We start from the raw sequence: 19,254 nt of genomic DNA on the forward strand, positions 1-19,254 counted from the left end.
GGGTATTAGATCTTTGAGAAGAGCCCAAGATATTTTGTGCTGATAAATAATCTTGATATTCTTGTTAGATTGAGACCAATTATTTCCTTAGCTTAGGGAGCATGTCTCTTTGAACCAACTCCCCACCTACCCTACCTCATTGTTCAACAGATAGTTTCACACCTCAGATCTCCTCTTGAAGTTACCTGATCTCAAATTGCCTGAACTACCTTACCTCAATATATTTAAATCTTAAAATGGCAATACTATTATCTACCTAATTAATGTGCAATTGTTAAATTAAATAGCATATAAAAATGCCTTTCTAATAGGAAATGTTTGGAAAACAATTGTGTAATTAAAAGCAATTAAAAGCTGTGTACTCTAAAATGTCAGGGTCCATCCATTGTCTCAAGGTCAATTATAATTATATGTTTTTATCTATCTATTGGTTCATTTTCATTGGCATCAAGGAATGTCTGTGAAAATGTTCTACTTTATGAAGGGAACTCTAACTTAAACTCTTTTCTTTTTATGTATCTAGTAAAAACTATGGCCTAAAACACGCGGAAAGAAAATATTTATTTGAAATATTTAAAAACAGTATGATTCACACATAAATGAGATTGAAGTTCCTCTTACAGGAAAGAAAAAGTTCTCAGTTAATTAATTCAGCCCAGTGAGAGGGCATTTTCATTTGGGAACCTGCTGAGGCTTAGTGGAAGCTCATCACTGACAGAGACGGTGGTTCCCATAACTTCACCTGGGTCCCAATGGGCCGTGGGGACATGCGCCTCAGCCAGAAGACCCCTTATTATCTATTTCACTGGAGAGAGCTAAAGATATACTCGATGCAATGTTCTCATTTTGCCACATATACTTTGTGTGAAGGAAGCTTCCCGTGGGCTGGCATTGATATTTAAGCTTCCAGAGGTTTCTAATGGCTTCCACATGATGATTTCAGTAGGTTAACCCAGATAGTCTATTTCTCTCCATCCTAGATTGTCCATTCCATTAATGACCTGCAACAGAAACCAGGGTTATTTCTGTATGGCTGTGGAATCCCACACAAAAAAGAGGAAGGAAAAATTCAATTTTCTGCCATCTATTTTCTTCAGAATGAAAATAAATGCCCACTGTAGTAAAAAAACAAAACAAAACAAAACCAAAAACAAACAAAAAAACATAATAAAAACTTGGTGGCAATTGTTCGACTCACAGTCCCCCTTTAACTGCCATCCTAATCCACAGAGGAGGTACCTCAGAATCCATATTCATAAATATCCCCAGTGGATTGGACCACGTATGGACAGTTGACACAACCTGCGCCATTCAAATTTGGAATTGAAACTCAACAGTCATATATAACATGTGATTATCTCCTAACAACAGCAACAACAACAACACAAAGATCCTTAAAAGTCTAGAGCTATGATTTGGATAGCTTCCCCAAGGTAGATAAGTAAACAGGAAAGCATATCCACAGGTAGAAACGAAAGAGTTGGATAGAACTGTGACAGAACAGGTCCATTCCCTAGGCTTTGTGGATGCTCTTCCATGCCTTGCCCAAGAATCAGCCATATTCCTACCCTAAGGTTTTGGGAAGCATGACTGCCCTAAAAGCAAACGCCCAAATTTTATTTGTGCTTGTGTTGGTTTCTTCTGCTTGCAAACAAAATGCTCCAATAAAGCACACATGGGGTGACATGGAGTAAAAGACAGTTGATCTACATGTAAAGAGGTAGGAAGGACTGAACACCCAATGTAGACCAACAACTTTGTTATAAATAGATTAATCTAATTCTAAAAGCAACCTGTGGGAGGTAGGTTTTGTAACTCCATTTTACGGAAGAATAAACTGAGGCTCTGCTAAGTCAAGCAATTTGGCCAAGACCATAAAGTTAGTAGTAGGTGTTGCAACCAAAGTGTAAAGCAAGGTTAGCTGACTAGAAAGTTTCTGGTGCACGAGGATGCTACAGTACTCATTCAAGGATGATAAAGGTGATATGTGACTTGTGGCTTCTGAAGTCCTTGACCACAAGTTGTGTTTGGTCTACGGACAGATCACAGAAGCTTACTCATCGAATTAAATAGGGCCTGAAGTGTCATTCAAAAGGAGTGGTCCCAGCAGCTCGTCCCTATCCCTGTCTGACTCCTTTTGAGTGACACTTCAGGTCCTATTTTCTCCATGCTTAATAAGCAATTAGGTGAGTTTCTTGTTAATTCAATCAGAGAAACAGAAATATTGCAATTCTTCGGATTAAGGTCTGAAATCAAAAAAATGTTTTACACTGTTGACCTTTGTCAGTTTCATGTAAGAGAAACTGATGATGAACCACTGAACTAGCAAATTAGCTTTGCAGAGCTGTTGACAGGGTCAGTAAGGAATGAAACCCATGTGAACAAAGATGTGCTGGTTTTGAAGGTATAGGACTCAGTTTGGAGGCTTCAGCCATAACGCTATTCGGAGCACTTTAGAAACAGACTCTAAAAAAAGTGCCGATTTTTAATCCAGAGACATTTAACTCTTTTCTCCTTCTTCTAGAACTAGTAAAAAAAAAGAAAAAGAAAAAAACAGAGAGAGAGAGAGAGAGACAATGTGTGAAATTGGCTTGCCAAACCTTCAGAAAGGCAGAGCTCTTTCTTAACTACTTGAAACCAAACAGAAATGTTGGGCATCTAGCCTGTAACAGGCACTGTCACTGCTATAGTGTATTGACTCTTCACATCGGAAGCCAGAGAGTTATTTCCAATTTATAAAAGAAGAAACGAAGTTAAAGAAAGGTTTAATAACTTGCTGTAATCTCTTACCCCATCCCTATGTAAACTTTAAGATCACTGTGGAGGATGGAGGGTGTAGAAATAAGGGAAAGACTAGCTAAGAGATCACCAATTCTGTTCTCTATATTTCAGAGTACACACTTCATTATATTTCCCAGACCCTCCTCAGGTAGGTGTGATCATGTGATTGAGTTCTGCAGCAGTTCCTTGCTGGTGCATAAAATATCCCCACAAGCAACTTTCCATGTCTTTCCTCCTTCCGATGGCTTGGCAAAGACAAGCACAGCAATTTTGGTAGCTCTGTGTTAAAGATGGGGGAGCCATAACATGATCGGTACCTGGATCCCTGAATCACCAGTTGGAGGAGAGCCACTCACCAACTGGGAACATTTATTTTGGATTTCATATGGCAAAAGACAAACTGTAGCATACTTGAGTCATCAAGACATGTGAGAGTTTATTGTCACAGCTCGTATTAACTAGTAGAAAGAGCTACAGTCCATAAGGGTGATGTGAGGTTTTTGTAGAAGGATTTTACATTGAAATGCAGTCCTTAAATGTGATGCTTAATTTTATATGTCAATTCGGCTAGACTATGGGACCCAGCTGTTTGGGCAAATGCTCAGTAGGCTAGATGTTGCTTTAAAGGCGACTTTTACATATGACTAACATTTGCAATCAGTGGACTTTCAGTAAAGAAGATTATCCTCCATAATGTGGGTGAGCCACAGCCAATCAGTGGAAGGCCTTACGAGCACAAAGCAAGGCTCCTCCCCAAAAGAAGGAATTCTACCTCTAGCCTGCAGCATAGAAATTCTGCGTGAGCTTCCAGTCTTTGGACTGAAGAATGAAACATCAATTCTTACTCTGTCTCCAGCTTGCTGGTTGCCATGAGTATTTCAGATTTGTCAGCCATCATGATTGTATGAAGTAATTCCTCAAAATAAACTTATCATCTACCTATCTATTATCTATCTATCTATCTATCTATCTATCTATCTATCTATCTATCTATCTAGAACCTATCAGTTCTGTTTGTCTGGAAAACACTGACTGATACAGATTTAAACAACTGAAACAATTGAATGCAGTGGTACTTACAGTGGCTGAGGGAATGAGATGATACTACTGACTGATATTCTCACATTTCTGGAAGGTTTCAGGGAAGAGGAGTGAGGGGAAATCAGATGGCTACGACCAGGTTGGAGAGCTTCTGTCCAAAGTCCTGGGATGCCAGGACATGGGTTCGGAGGCCTGTGCGGTGTTCTACAGCAGACGGAACTCGGGACCCAGGTGTTCACTGGCCTCTGGCGGGAGGATCATCCTTTCCTGCCCCCCTGACATCACGCTTGGCTATTTCCCCTGCTATGGCCAACAGAATATGATCAGAGGGGCATACACCATGTCTAGGCAGAAGATTGAAGAGTCAACTTAGGATTCCCTCTCTTTTCCCTCTGCCATGAGTGACGATAGATAGAGGCTGCATCATTATCCTGGGTCCCAGAAACAAGGCACCTGGAGCAGAATCACAGCCACCCACCTATGGACACATAGCATGTCCACAATGATCCTCTGTATTGAAAGCTGCTCTAAATTTGGAGTGACTTGCCATTGCATCATATGTTAATCTATCCTGACTCATCTACGTTTCTATGTCTATGACTACAGACTGCCTTCGTTCAAATCGTGGTTCCCACCATTTCCTAGCTGTGTGTCCTTGGGCAAATCATTTAGCCTTTGTTACTGAACAATCTCCACTTTAAAAGTGTGTGGGGGTGGGGGGGTCGAGTACTTATTTAAAAGGGTTGTTGTAAAGATTTAGTTGGCTAATACATGTAAAGTTTTTATTTGTCATAGGCACATAAAAGGTAATTAATGCATATTACCTATGATTATATCATGCTTTCCAAGCCCTTCTCCACATAGTGACAAGAAAACTGTGACCACTGAGGTTGGCAATGTAGGCTTCTAAGGAATTCACAATCACTAGTTTAAGGAGCGTCATCCAATTCAAGGTGGGGTAGGGGAAGCTTTTTCTATTAGTGCTGGATAATACACTTTTTTTTTAAGTTTTGCCATCTTTAGTTGGTCTCTGCTTCATAGTCTTCTTTCTGTCTCTCTGTCTCTTTCTCACTTTATAGACCTTTAACAATGCAAAAATAATTCTTAGCTGGAGGGAAATACAAAAACAGGCCCTGGTTGAGAACTGGCTGCTGGACACCATTTGCCAACCTCTGGTTTAATCAATCTTATGGTGTCCATTTTTTTTTTTTTTTTTTTGATTTTCCTGTAAGAAATCTCTGTTTAACCTCTACTCTGGAAGGAGTTTAAGACCATCCTTCACACAGGTAAGCATTCACCCTACATTCACTTCATGCAGGTATCCATCTACTCAAGACAGGTTCCCTGGATGCTGGCCATGAGTCTCCAGCTCTTTTCTTAGCTGGTTTCACTCCAATAACATTGAAAGTGATATATCACTTGGCTCACCTCTGAGCAGTGAGGTGGACTTATTTCTTCCTAGAGATTTTAAGTTCAGCTAATGCAACTCATTCGTGAAGGGAGAGCAAGTTGTTTGTTGATATGAACAAATATCAATGAACCACACTGCCAAATAAGAAAAGACTTCTGGCGTGAGTGTTCAGCTTGGTTTGTTTGGTAGGAAAAGCATGCCATTGGCACGTGTTCTGGTCTGGCCCTGGGATGGTCATCAGGGATCCATAGAGGATCTGAATGTACCCGACCAGGGTTGCATGAGCATTTGGATGAAACAAATGCTTGGAGTCCCTCCTGAAAAGTTCAACTGCAACTTAGTCTTCAAGACTGGCCCCTCTTTCCCATACTTAATGCCGGAGTCCTAGCCCTCCGAGTTCCACACTGTACAGTAAATATGATAAGGTGAGACATATGTTTGCATAAGAAAGTTCTTGAGCTGCCCTGAGTACCTTCTCCACATGGATGGCCCGACAATGGTTCATACTGGCGAAATCTATTTTGCAATCTTTTCTGATAATGTTGTCCAACTCAGCTACTGCTTCTTCTAGTGCTTGCCATTTGCTATGTAGTTTCTGTTTGTCCATCTGCTATTTGTCCTTCTGGCATTATTGCCTGCCCATTTTTTATGTTTCTTCTGGTTTTTGTTGTTATCCTTTTCCCTCGGGAATTTTGCAACACCAGTCTACTGTTTGATTTTCTATCTTGCTCCCTTCTGGAGACAGGCTGTGAGAAATTCTAGAACTGGAAGGAAGCGCTGGGGCTTACTTCTCTGAGGGCTTGCATTTCAAACTGCAGTGTGTGTCTCTGGGCACTCAGGGTATACAGCTGCACACTTACGAAGGCACAAAGTAAATGTCGCAGGTTTTCCCAGAGCAATTTTACATCACAGGGAGGTGAAACTGTTTTATGTTAATAAACACGGACCTATTATAGAAAAGGTCACCATTTTTTGTTGTTATTAAGTAAATATAAGAACAACATTGCTGAACACCTCTTTGGCTTTTCCCACAAGGTCTTTCTCCCCTGCTGATGGAGGGCTTTGATGGAAAATCAGAGAAACTCCACCAAACAATAGCGTAGAGGATGTGGTAAGGAAAGAGGCATGGACCCCCCGTAATGTTTCCATGCAGAGCACTGTCTTTGATCCTTTCTGTACAACTTCTTATTTCATCCTCATAACACACGAGGCCACAGTAATATTTGCCCTTTTGACAAAATCAAGGTTGAAAGAACCAAACTAACAGTGATAATGTTATTCCCATAATATTAAGTAATTTTGCTAAGGCCACACCTTAGAGACAGAATTGCAAGTTGAGTGCTGTTCTCTTACTTAGAAGGAGATATTCTTGCATAATGTTATGAGCTGAATTGTGTCTCTCCCAAAATTCATATACTGAGGTCCTAACCCTGACGACCTCAGAATGGGACCATATTTGGAGATAATGTCTCGGAAGGGATACCTAAGTTCAAATGAGGTTGTTAGAATGGGCTCTAATTCAATGACCGGTGTCTTTATAAGGAGAGGAGATTAGGACACAGACACACACAGAGGGAAGACGATGCAAAGACACAGGGAGAAGACGGCCATTGACAAGACAAAGACAGAGGCCTCAGAAGGAACCTGCCCACTGATCTCGTACTCCCATCTCTAGAACCACGAGGAAATAAGCATCTGTTGTTTAAGCCACCCAGTGTGGTACATTGTTACAGAAGCCCTAGAAAAACCAATACACGCTGCAAACCTATCTACCATCTATCTATCTATCTATCTATCTATCTATCTATCTATCTATCTATCTATCTATCTATCATCTATCTATCTATCATCTATCTATCATCTCTCTATCTATTCATCCATACATCATATACATATATATGATACAGACAAACTTTTAGTTCAAATAAAAAGTCTAAAACAGGCATTTTGTTGTCTCTATTCCCACTATTCTAAAATAACATCTATTTTAATAGCAATACAAAGTCTTGCCACCTCGACCCATCTATGCTTGTGATGTCTGTACTCAGTTGTAATCATAGCACGCATGGGCAAGGATCTTCTAATATTTCCCCTGATCTCTAGCACTTAAATATTTATAAAAATTATAGAATATGATTGACTCTGCTAAATTACATACTATTTCTTTGTAGTTAGGTGCTGAAATATTATTATGTATTTAATTATTATTTTCATATGTTCATGGCAGTAATACAGAATCATATTAGTGAATGTACGCAAAGTAGAGTTTGACTCTACAGAATAAATTTTAAAATTGTTCATAATTTTATTATCCAGAGATACTTGATGTGAATGTTTTGCTGTTAGTATTTGTATTCTATATGTGCATGAGGCATATATAGACACTTATAAATATTTAGTAACTTTTCTGTGTTCTTTACATAGGAAAGATACCACATCTTTATCTGTTATGTCTCATTCCAATATTTTTACAGATTTGTGTTGTTGTTTTCGCTTGAAGTTTTCATTTTTGCACATTCCAGTCTTTTGCATTGTGTGAGATCTTGTTATTTCTGTGCTCCAAATTGATAGCTTTTGTCTGAGAGCAGGTAGGTATTCACCTAGATACTGCATGGCTTCACTTTTGTTCATCCAGTGATTTAATCTATCTAGAGTGTATTTTGCTAGAGTTTTAATGAAAATCCACACTCGTATTTCCCAAGTAGCTAATAAACTGCCCTGATGTCTATCAAACTGCCTTCCTTTCCTCAGTGCATTAGTGTTGGATTTCTGGGTTTTAAATGCCGCCAATGTAGTGACGTCAGACAGTACCCAGGTGTCAGCTCACCGTGCTGTAGGTGAGAAGTCTGGGCACAGGCTGTCTCCATCCGCTGCTCGGGAGCTCAGAAGACCGCAGTCAAGCTGACGATGGCTGTGCCCTCATCTGGAGGCTGGACCAGGCCAATACTTGCTCCCAGCTCCCTCAGACTGTTGGCAGAATCCGTTCCCTTGCTGTTGTAGGATGGAGAGCCCCATTGTCTTGCTCACTGCTGGCCTGCTGGGATCACCTCAGCTCCTGCAGGCTGCGCTCAGGTCCTTGCCACAAAGTCCCCTCCTTAACCCTTCTCACGTTATAAACTTTCAGGAAGGACTCAGTCACGTTTAAGGTCTCATCTCATTAGGTCAGATCCCCCCACCCCCCTAGAATAATCCCGCTTCCTATTAACTCAAAGTCAACTGATTAGGAATTTTAATTGCATTTGTAAAATTCCTTCACCCTTGTCATATAAGGTAACCTAACCAGGGGAGTACACTTCACCTATTCACCAATCCTGCTCACACTCAAGGTGGAGGGAGGTATGCAGAGCACATACAGCAGAGGGCAGGGATCGGGGGGGGGGGGGGATCCCAGGATTCTGCCTAACACACCCACTAATTCTTCATCCCAACTTTATTACATGTTACTATTGTTCATTTTTGTTCTGTATCCCATAACCCGCTAATGAGCTCTGCTGTTTCAAGACCTTATCCATCTGTGGGCCCATGTTACATTGTTCTCACTCTTATAGAATTATAAAATGTTTTGGAATATAGTTAGGCTAGGTGCCCCAATTTTGTTTTCTTTCAAAAAGAGTGGACAGCATTCTCTTTTATTACTTATTTATTCTCTCAAGTGAGCTATAGCACCGTTTACCAGGTCTCCAGTCCCCAACCTGAAGACTGCCTCATCTGAATTTTGATTTTGAGCTAGTGAACCCTCTGCATTATATTGGGATAACATTTATCCCTTTACAAAATGTAGTCTTTCTATAAAGACTGTGATATATCTTTCACATTTAATTAAATAAATATATGTTGAGTGTCTACTCTGCGTCAGACATAAAGATGAATAAATACAATCACACTCCATGGAGCTTCCATTTAAGTGAAGGAGACAGGCAAGAAATAAGGAAACCCATAAATGGAATAATTTTAAGTAATGGTAAGTGCTATGAAGAACATGGAAACGTGATAGAAAATGTCTGGGGCTTATAGTGGGAAACTTTAGATAACAAAGTAAGGGAATTTTCTTTGAGGTGATATTTGATCTGAGATACGGATGAACTCTCAATGTGAAAATGTCAGAAGGAAAAGCATTTTGGGCAGAGGGAACAGTAAATGCAAATGCTCTGAATAGCACAAGATGCAACCCAACAGGTGGGTAGGAACCAGGTATATCAACCTAGTTCTTGTTTATGTATCTAAGTAATAAGTTTATGCAATGTTCCCTATATGGACACCATAGTCACAGTTCTAAGGAAAAATTTATTTTTGGGCTTCTATAGAGAATCAGCTATTTTTTCCATAGTATTTTCTAAACGATTGGTGCTAACAAGTAGAAAAACTATTGATTTTTAGACGATTTCTTTTGACGTGGATACAGTACTTAACTGTGATTAATTCTGCCTGTCCGTCAGGTTACGTAGAGCTGGATTTCTTCTTCTCTTATATTTTGAGAGAAAGACTTATAAACACTGCAGTAATAACCATCTTGCAACAAGATAAATTCTGCATCTCCTTTTTAAAAGGTCATTACACCTTTGATCTCTGTTTTATAACTTAATACCGGTTTTATTTTCACAGATCTCTATGAGATTTATTCTTCTGTTTTATAAAAAGTTGCAGCTTGGTTTAAAATGGAGGGCATTTTGTTTTGTTTTTGATATCTTTGTGTTGGATATAGGAACCCATTCCAATTAGGGTTTGTTATAAATAAAACTACTCTAGAGCATTTGTTTCTTTCAGAGTTTATATTTCCTCTAATGTTTTCTTTAAATATATTAAAAGGCATGATTCATGGATTAAAAGGAATCATTGGGGTGCTGGTTGGGGGGGGGGTCCCTGGATAGTATTTATTAGTTGTTTACTTGCAATGACCTGTGTAGGGGTTTGCTTTCTAAAGAATACTCTGGGGTGGGAGGAAATAGCCTGCACTTTGTTACAAAGGTGGAGAGGGGAGAAGAGGAAGGAGAGGCGTTGACCCAGGCAGCTTTTGGAGAACATTATTGGGAGTCTGTTCCTCGTCTTTTTTCTAGGCAGCTCCTGACCACGATGCATTTGCTCCCCCAGCCCACGTGGAAGCTGCAGTGCACAGTGGCCCAAATCTAGGCAGCTGTTGATTTGCTGTGCAACTCTAGGTCAGGATGAACTCCTCTGAGCTGCTTTTACCTAATGGAAGCTATACCCTACAGCTGGAAGGGGCTGCTGTGAGGTTTAAACAAAGTCCCATATCTTACAATGTGCAGAATACATCTTTAAAAGTGTTATTGCCTATCTTTCTCTTCTGAGCCAAAGGAAACTTCTAGTTGCTCTATAGTCCACAGACATTTCTGTTTAATGTCTCATGTGGAAAGCAGCCCATCTGTCCCTGGGAAGCCTTATAACAGCAGCTGCTTGGTTATCACTGCTTCTGTCATTGTCATCTTCACCATCTTCACCATCTTCACCATCATCATCATCTTCATCATCTTCATCATCATCATCTTCACCATCATCATTATCTTCACCATCTTCACCACCACCACCACCATCATCATCACCATCATCTTCATCATCATCATCATCATCATCATCTTCTTCATCATCTTTACCATCTTCACCATCACCATCATCATCATCATCATCATTTCCATGGAGATGAATCTAAGTCATCGGGTCACCTGGTAAGCAGGGCTTTTTTTATCTCAAGGCCAATGATGTATCTTAAACTATTAAAGCATGAAGGTCGTTATATGCAAAAGAGGAACTAGGTTCCTTACACACCAGGGGTGAGCATATTCATAAACAAAGAAGCCACGTTGCCTGTCCCCTGCCCTGTGACACTCTTATCCTTTCCCGGCTTCTCCACGCCACATCCCCTTTCCCCACCATTCTATTCTGACTGAACAGACACTTCTGAGAGCGGACGTTTCTGTGTTTGTTACAACTGTCTCTTATATGTCCTGAGACTAGGTTGCTAGTCTCTTTTCCCCTGACCCCAAACACAACATACCAAATTTCTCATGTAAATTGTTATGAATTGGTGTCCAAACTCTGCAGTAATTTTTAACTATCAATTTGGATATATTTCTCTAGAATTTATTATTTTCTCTTCCACTTAATTTCACAAAGAACGGGCTATCTACAAAGTGAAATGTAAAATTGAAGGGATGATCAGGGAAATTTAAAGCACAAATGTCATTAAAATTCATGTTTCTGTATCTGGATGGTTTTGTTGAAATGGTGTGAACAGCTTGTACCTTCCTTGGGCACAGCAGGCCTGGGCACTGTCCAGTTGCCATTGAGCACCATTCATGAGGGTTCATCCTTTGCCCACCTACATATTAAGTGTCCTTAGTGGAAAACAATATTCTGCTGGAGTTTGGTCTTTGACGTGCTGTCAAATACTCATACTGCATTTGGGATCTGCTGCACCGAGCCTTAGACCTCATTCCTACACATAGATAAATCTCCCTGAACTCAGTTCTTGACCTGGGAAACTGGGACAAGAACACTTACCAAAACGGACATACTTTTACGGATGTCAGCGAAATAATATGTATTTCACATAGATTGGCACCTTATAAACTTTTAATAAATTATAACCATCACAATTTCATTTGTTATTTCCTGGGTCTCTAAAATAGGACGATTGTCATTGGTTGAAAACCTGTGGCTTTTACTTGGAACTGTGACTTCAAGGACAAAGCCCTCCTCACCACTTGCAATGTCCATTTTCTTCTTTAAGACCTGAAATCCAATTATCTCTCCAGTGAGCTACCCTGGGTGAACCAAAACTGACTTCCTTTGGTCAGCCCCTGCTTGCAGAGTCCCGTCCTCTCCACTCTGCTGCTGGGGGCCTCCTGCCTCCCGTTGAGACCAAAGCAATCAAGCTTGAGGAATGAAGCCTGGGATAAACTAGGAGCCTCTCTGAATGGGTTAGTAGGGCCTGAAATCGCTCATTTGCCCCGTGTCATTGTACGGGGTGCATTAAGGATAGATTTAGGACTCAGCAACCAAGTGAGGGCAGCACAAAGGATTTCCGCTCTACCCCTTGGCGTGGACGCCTTCATTCCCTGCACAGCTTAGAGCCTGGTGGTCTCAGGAAACAGAGTCTCAGATGGAGATTCTTGTGCAAGTGACTTAATGAGAGAGTCACTTGGAAAAGAGGGAGGAAAACAGGGAAAGGACAAGTGAAGGAGCCAAGCAAGGCCGTCGTTTTAGGTGGAATCTAGTTTTCACCTGTTCCCATGGGGAGCTCTGGAGTATGACTGGCCCCACAAGGTCAGTCCCTTTTGTGACATGGACACCAGCCTTTTGTTCCCACACATCAGTCAGCTAATAGCTGCAGGTCACTTGTGTTGTATGTGAGTGGTTAGAGAATGCAATTAGCAGGGTACAGGGCTCCATCAGCAGAGGACAATTCTCCATAGAATGGGGCTGCTTTGGGCTGGTGGAGGCTGACACATGGAGCTGTGGGAAGATGGCTGCTCTGGCCAGTGAAGCAGATCTGTGCCGAGCACCCGAAGTGACCACTACGTTGATTCTTCTTCCGGGGTTCCTGATACACATGTGGGCTGCACTGTACAGAGAAACTTGGACTTGGTCAGGATTCTCCAGAGCCTGGAGGCAACGGCAGCTCCTCAGAATTCGTCTGTGTCTGACAATGCCCCGTGACCCTGATTGCTGAGTGATTTTGTTACATCCATAATCATTTATTTCACCAGATGGCAAACTTCAGCCAGGTGAGGACTATGTGCTTTATCCCCTCCACCCACAACTTTGCCTACCTTATAGTAGATGCTCAATAAAAACTCATAGGCATACACAATCACATAGAGATCACATTTCAGGGACACTTCATATACAGGGACACATAATCATTCTCAGAAACAGAGCAGTCTCAGTTCACGTTAAGAGAACATTGATTGTAACTGTAACATAATCTGCTTCTGTGTATAATTCCGTTGGCACCATCTATCATTTACATCATTCCACAGAACAGACCCAGTCCCTTTGGTTAATCATTCTGATTACTGATTGTGCTTGAGTTCACCATGGGTAGAAATGGAGCCCACTACAAAACGATTGCCATCTCAGACATACAAAGACTTACTGGAAGGTTTGCAATGACTGAATTTTTCCAACCTGGGCCACTATAGATATCTAGGCAGAAAAATCCTTTCCCAACCTGACCAAGAACAAAATCCCAAAAAAGAGCTTGTGGGATTTGACTTCCCACTGGATGGTCAATCACACAAGGGTGAGCCATGCCCCAGGGTTCACACAGGAAAGGAAAGTAACAAGAGGGCTTGTACCCCATTGGCACGCAGAGCACACCTGCCTGTAGACACACTCATACCCCAGGTGTCCCTCCAAACTATTGCTCAAAACCCCAAGCTTCCTAAACTCTCTCTTCTCTTCCATTCTTGCTTCCTTCATCCTTCTTATTTGTGCTTCTCCCAGACATACGGGAAGGAGACCCAAGGGTCAGCCACCTCAGGTTAGGGTCACAGGTATGAAACATGCCCATGACCCCACAGTCCAATCTGTCTCTAGACTCAGTTGGGTAAACTACCTTTGCTCCCTGTGCGTCAGATCTAGTTCTTCTTATGTGCACACACAAAACAAGGTCCTACTTTTCAGTATAGCTGTCATGTCAGAAGGCGCCGACACACATGGACATATGGGCCACATGGGGTGACAATCAAAGGAAGGGAGCAGGACTTGGAACTAGAGGAGAGACCGAAGGGTAGTTCAGAAATGGAAGGGGTCTGAGCAGACAGAACTCGACAGTCAGAGAACATGGCTTTTCTGGAAAGGATGTCTGGAAGCAGGTCCTGGGGGTTGCTGCATGTCCCTGCTAGATGGCACTTCCCAGAGCCAAAGGAGACTCAGTGGCTGGAGGAGGCTGGTGCAACACGGGAACTTGGAAAGAGAGCAGGACCCCTGACGGGCGGGGTTGATTTGGAAGCTCAAGTCTTAGGATTCTGCGGGGCTCATGGCTGGCTTTGAAAGGAGCCTCTGAGCTCTGGCTCCCTACCACATCCTTCCAAACCAGATCTTGGGAGTCTGAACCTGAATGGGAGGTCGATTTCACTGGTGAGAAGCTGAGGATTAGTGGGTGAGCCAGAGACGAGGTGACGACCCTTTGAAGCTTTTGAAGGTAAATATCACATTTCAACGCTGCATGATCTCTAGGCTAAAAATCTCCCGCCATCCTGACCACTTCCTGGACTTCATTCAGAAATATTTACCAAGCGCCTACTACTAACCAGGTACTACATTAGGTCTTGGGGACACTCGCACATAGTCTTAGGTCCTGCCAGTGATGGTCAATTGCATGTGTCACTGGCTATGATCGCAAGACCCAGGTATTAGGTCAGACATATTCTGCGTTTCTCTGTGAGGGTGTTCTTCGATGAGCTTAACATCTTAACTTGGTAGATTGAGTAAAGCAGATTGTTCTCCCCAATGTGGGTGGGCCTCTTCCAATCAGTTGACGGCCTGAATAGACCAGAAAGATAAATCCTCCTCAAAGTAAGATGGGATTCCTCCTGCCTGACTGCTTTCAATCTGGGATCTCAGATTTGTCCTGCCTTCAGACTCTGACTGAAACACAGCTGTCCTAGGCCTGCAGCTTGCTGACTACAAGTCTTGGGACTTGTTAGCTTCCATAACCATGTAAGCCAATTCCTTGTAATAAATCGATATTGATCTCCCTTTCCCCTCTCTGACTGGTTCTGTTTCTCTGGAGAACTCTGGCTAATGCACTGCTCTCCAGGAGTTCGTCATTGAGCAGCAAGTGCTCTGTGAGAGAAGGCATGGAATACACACAAGAAGCCTGTTAACGCAATACCATGTGTCAAGTGGTATGGCAGAGGACACTCCAGGTGTGCACGGAGCTCAAGCCTGAGGAAGCCACTGCAATCTCCCGCGTGAAGATTCTGCATGATATTCTGATACGAAGTTCCAAATCCAGAGCTCTGTGTCTGGTCTGCAGGGACGTCCTTGTACCTACCTGGCTGGGGATTCTTTACCTCTTACCTCTTCAGCAGCACTTCCGTCCACGGAGAACCTGGTATTTACAGTGAGACCACGCTGTTTGAACCACACTTCTACTTATTAAGTGTCGGACTTTGGGCTAATCACTTGACCCCTCTCTCCTCACAAGCCTCAGTTTTCTTGCTTGTGAACTGGACGTGCTAATGTCTCCCTCGTAGGATTTTGTGAAGAGCAAAGAAGATAATATTTTTGAAGCACTGAGTACAGTGCCTGATACATTATAGACAATGTGTGTCGCTGTTTTCATCAGCACCACCACTATTTTCATCTCATTTACTTTATTCACCATCATCATACTTATCACTGCCATCACCTTTGTCATCAGCATAAACTCCGTCATCAGTCATCACCTTCATAATTATCATCTCCACCAAAACACCATTGTCAGCATATCATCTTCGTCACCACCATCACTTTTATCATCATCATCATCATCACCATCTTCGTCATCATCTAATTCAGGTTATCCCACAGATTTTTGTAAATGTCAGATGCTTCATGCTTCAAATTCAAGAAATTCATTTCAGACTGTTTTAAATAAAATCAGAATTTATTGATTGGTTCATGGTCATCTAGCTTGAGGTGAGAATTGATCCCACAACTAGAGGAATATTGTGTGGACTCTTTTTCTCCCCATGTCTCTGTTCTCCTTTCAGAGTATCAGTGTCACCCTCTGTCATGCGCGGAGGCCTGCTTGCAGCACCATTTTTCAGGCGGGGCGGCCTATGGGGTCTATGTCCCCGCTCCCCACACAAGAACGCAGGATATGGTGAGGCCAACAAGGAACACCCACGGAGCCATAGGTAGGGGAGTCATACCACTACGGTCTCACTGGAGGCTGGGCCCACCGGACTCGCGACCTGCCATCCGCCTTTCCGCCAACCGACCGACCGACGACTCTCCTCCACTGTCTCGACTGTTCCTCTCCTCTCTTCCGCTCTCCTCGGCTCTGCTTGGCTCTTTGGCAATCCTCGGCAATCCTCGGCAGTCCTCCGCTCTCCTCCGTAGCCACAGCTGTTATACCAGCGGCCAATCGGCTAACCAGCCACAGCCGACGGCCAATCAGCCACAGCCGAGCCAGCACCTTTCCACGTGAGGCCGAGAGCCTGTAAACTACTCTCTGGGGCTCTGTCCCCACACCCTCTGACTCCATGTAATAGCCCTGACAGTTCTGAACCCTTCCCGCATTGGTTTAAAATATAGCTACAGCAGTTGCAGGGCCCCCAACCTCATAGCATACTATTCAGAAATAGAGTTCTGAGAGACCCTGTGGAAAAGAGAGGAGATGTCTCCTTCCCAGAATCCCCAGCAAACAGCTCATATTTCATTGGCTTTGAATGGGTTATGTGCGCATACCTGAACTAGTCACAATGGCCAAAGGGTGGGGTACAATAAATGACAAAGACAACGAGACCCCATCCCTAAAACTGAAAATGGGTGTCAATCAAACTGATATCATATAACTGAGAATGGTGAGTGGTTTTTCTTCTCTCCCCACGAACAATGCTAAGTGCTGTTTCCAGAGGACGCTTGGTTGGAGGAAAGAACAAGTACCGCAAAAGTCCCCTGACTTCAGTTTTACCTTTGCACGTGCTGTTCCCTCTGCCTCGGCCAATTCTCCCACCCTCATCGCTTATCTCAGACTAGTCGCTTTTGCCTGTTCTATGCCTCTCCTGACTGACCCCCCCTACCCCGGGCTACATTAGGTGCCCCTAACAAATGCATGCTTTTCTCCTGGCACTTACAGCACCATGTTGTAGTCACCTGTTTACTTATTACCCCAACCCATCATAATACAAGTTTTGGGGAGTAGAAAAACTTGGTTATTTTTTGTGGTATATCCAGGAGGAAACAAGAGTCAAACAATAGTAATTGTGTTGAAAATATTTGAAAAGTGAATGCAGGAGTGGATGAATGAGCAACAGAATGAACGGGGGGCGGGGGGGGGGGTGATGAAGTGAATGAGGGAAGTGACCTTGACTGTAATCTTAACCCACTGAAAAAAATAAACGTCTCATTTCCTACACTCCAGGCAAGACAGGGAGAGCGTGTTTTCCTAGCTTCCAGTCAAAACTGATAGAGGCTCCTGTTTGGAATAAAGAAATGCTGAAACCAGGGAAGAAACCTATTTAACACTATAAGAAAGAATCAGGGATATAAAAATAGCAAATGAATGCAGTTAATTAGAATTTAAGTTTTGATCATAAAGGACTTTTTCAGCCTGAATTAATGTCCTGAATTCCAAATCAAAGACAGTATAATCAGATAAAGATTGACCACTGACCACGGTTCTGGGCCAGATGACTAAATCAGGTCTCGTCCTCCTTCTCAGGAACCCCCACCCTCGGAACTGACATTCAGAGGCAGACATGAGTCTGAGGACACATGCAAAGGTCAAGCTGCATAGACATAAACCAGAGATGGAGCCCAGAACAGTCTTTGAAAGGAATATCCCCCAAACCATGAAGCTGATCATTCGTTGCTACTGTGGGGCTTGCATTGTGGCAATCATCCCGGAGTTAGAATAAAAACCAAAATGCACCTGACCCTGAAATTCAAGTATGTGTCAATATCACAATCTATGTGGGGAGGAGCAGCTCTGGCCATAGTAGCTGTGAAATTTAGTCAGGACACACAGCCTTCATATATATAGCTCCTGGCATGTCACAGATAGGTGCCCTGGCGTTGTTGGTGACCTTACCACACCCTTCTCAACCAACTGGAGAAAGGCATGGCTTCATCTCACTTACAGAGAAGAATAGTCGTGGGATTGGGACAAAGCTGCTAAAGTTGTCCACCTAGTGAATTGAACTCAGCTTGCTTCTTCTGCGCTCTTCGGTACAACTTGCTCACTCTCCTCCCAGGTCAACTGTGAGCAGCATTAAAGGAAAAAAATAACTTTCCCTAAAGGACAGTTTTGTACAGAAAGTAAGGCACGGCATTCAGGGCCTTGGTAAGCACATATGTGTGTGTATATATATATGTGCGTGAATGTATCTATAGTGCATTCAAATGTATGCTAAAAAAATAAAAATAAAAATAAAGCAAACAAAAAACACCCCGCAGAAGTCAAAAAAGAGAATGATTTTCCAGCAGGTTCCTGCAGAGCCCTTCTCTTTATTCCTGAGAGGTTCAATTAACGGATGCAAGTCATAAAACAGTGCATTTTCTTCCTGCTATGATGCATTGTTTTTAATCTCACTGCCTTGTATTATATCACATTCCTATAATTCTTCCGACAGGAAAAGGCTTGTTTCATAAAAATATAGTCCCCAGCATTTGAAATATAAGTTCGCATGCAGGCAACATATATATCATGGAGCCAGCAAACTAACTCACTTACTTAATCCACTAAACTTCAGGTGCTTCCTATATTATGTGAAATGGCTTGAAACAGGCAGGAGCTGCCAGAACCCATCACTGCTTCTTTGCTCAAGAGAGACAAGTGAGCAGGGAGGAGGGGAGAGGGGGGAGTGGAAATTCCCTCGGCGGATGCCACAATAACATGTCTTTCATTATCACCCAGTGTCAGGACACTGGGTAATGTTCATTGTGCATGCACAATAAATTACTATTTACCTGGCAGGGCCTTTGATAAGCCCATCGCCTCTCCCTCTTTCTGTCCACACAGCACGGAGCAGCAAAGCCCCTTTACCTATAATTCTTATTAAGGTGATACCGTTTCTGAATAAGAAAGTACACACTTCCAAAGCTGGAGCTCTCGGGGGCTTCGGAGGGACATTGTTTTTATTGGTTCCCTTTTATTTCTCCCACCCTGCTGTGTTTTAATGCTATAGTGACTTCTGTGTATACAGCTCTCATATTGAAATGTCGGCGGCTGCAGATGTATGCAATATTAAAGAGCGCTTATGAATTTTTGACATCTAATTAGTCGCTACCCAGTTAACATGTCAGGACTCAGAGGGATTAAGGAGGCAGCCCTTTCTGAATAAGTTACA

This window comes from Rhinolophus sinicus, chromosome 3, assembly GCF_057876585.1.
Source record: "Rhinolophus sinicus isolate RSI-liver-muscle chromosome 3, RSI-T2T, whole genome shotgun sequence".
Taxonomy (NCBI): domain Eukaryota; kingdom Metazoa; phylum Chordata; class Mammalia; order Chiroptera; family Rhinolophidae; genus Rhinolophus; species Rhinolophus sinicus.